Raw genomic sequence first — 2,031 nt, 5'->3', positions numbered from 1 at the left:
GTGCTCACAGCGAGGTGGCGTCGGCGACAAGGAAGGCTCGGGGACGGCGGATCAATCTTTTTGTTCTGCAAATTTTGATATATTATATGTATTTTTCTGAATTAGGATGATTTAGTTATGATTTTTCAAGTTTGAAAATTGCCCTATAGTCCCGGTTTGTGTCTCCAACCGGGACTGTAGGTTAGACCCCTTTAATGCCGGTTCGTGGCACGAACCGGTACTAAAGGTTGGCCCTTTAGTACCGGTTTGTGCCACAAACCGGGACTCAAGAGGCTCGTGGGGCCCCGACCTGACGCCAGCCTGCCACCAGCCCTTTAGTACCGGTTCATGACATGAACCGGTACTAAAGGTTCAACACGAACCGGCACTAATGCATAGCCGTTCGAACCGGTACTAATGATACCATTAGTACCGGGCCAAAATCGAACCGGGACTAATGTGTCTCACATAAGGTCCTTTTTCTACTAGTGCAAGCATCAACTACTAGAGAGAAATTAACACCGCAAGTGATTACAACAACCGATATATAACAATTGTTCATAGATGGAGATGGAAATGGCAAGGAGGTACATGATGTTGATGGAGATGGTGATGATTGAGTAGATTAAGATGATTCATACGATGTCGAGAGTGTTGGATGGCTTCAAATTTCCCCAGTCGGGGGAGGTGGATCCCAGGCAAAAATAAACCTCCGGGAGAGAGGGCGTTCTCTGTCCAGCACAGCGATAGAAAATTGCGATCAAAATCTTTCAGGAAGTTTTATGATAATATAAGATCAGGGGCACCAGAGAGGGTGCTAGTGGAGCTATATGGGACCCACACACCCCGTTGGCGCGCTGTAGACCTAGGGTGTGTGGGTAGGTCATGTGGGCCCCACCGGTCAAACCATGGCCCAACCTTCTAGCTCTTGACTCCTTTTCTTCTAAAAGTCATCATTCTGAATAGGCCTGCCATCTTCTTAAGAGCAAAAGACTTGATTAATTGCTCTATAGCTGGCTTCTCCGGATCCTCCTCTAGCGGTAGGGTGAAATTTGCCTTCAGCTCAGTCCAAAAATCATCTTTCTGCATATCATTGACATAAGACACCTCAGGGTCTTCGTTCTTAGGCTTATACCATTGGTGGATGCTGATCGGGATCCTGTCCCTAACAAGAACCCCGCACTGAGAAGCAAATGCGTTCTTTGTCCGGATGGGTTCAATTGGTTCGCCGTCGCGCGCGATTGCTGTGATCAAAAACCTTTCATCCAAGCTCAACTTTTTCATCGGGCCTCGTCTCCTTACCAAAGTTGTGCTCGATCCAAAGGGCTAGAAAAAAGAAGAAAGACGAGAGTTAATTAATATGTGTACATATACCAAAACAATGAATGCATCAATTAGCTAGTCAGCACATGCTTAACTAATATATATACCTGGCCAGACTCGGTTCGGTCACTGGAGCCGTCATCATGGCCTCCTTATTGCACCGTCATTGGGTCACCGGAGCCGTCCTCACGGTCTCCTTCTTGCACCGGCATTGGGTCAAAGGTGCCATCATAATCATAGCCTGCTTTTTCACCCTGTCCTTCCAGACCATCGGTGTCGTTCAGAAATGAGAAGACGGCATCACTTCCTTGTACGATTATGTCCCCCAACACCACTTCTGTTGCTTCGTCTCGGGGGGTGTCCATAGTTTCTACAAATATTTACAACATGGCAATTATTATTCAAACATGATAGATCGATATATTAGTGGCAAACGCAGAACTAGCTAGCTAATCACAGTAAGGAATCATATTAATTAGTGGCCTCGACGCTGCTTCTCTAGGGTTTGGGGTGGCCTCAACAATGCTTCAAGGGGGTAATATCGACAATGACGAGATACATACACGGGAAAATAATGTTATCGGGGAGGGGGTATATCGACCCCCCCACATGTTCAAGTTATCGAGAGGGGGTATATCGACCCCCCCATGTGTTGAAGTTATCGGGAGGGGTTTATATCGACAACGACGACATACGTACATGGGAAAATAATATTATTGGGGAGGGGAT

Source organism: Triticum aestivum, chromosome 5B (genome assembly GCF_018294505.1).
Source record: "Triticum aestivum cultivar Chinese Spring chromosome 5B, IWGSC CS RefSeq v2.1, whole genome shotgun sequence".
Classification (NCBI taxonomy): Eukaryota; Viridiplantae; Streptophyta; class Magnoliopsida; order Poales; family Poaceae; genus Triticum; species Triticum aestivum.
The sequence above is the reverse complement of the archived record's forward strand: the minus strand, read 5'-3'. Positions refer to the sequence as shown.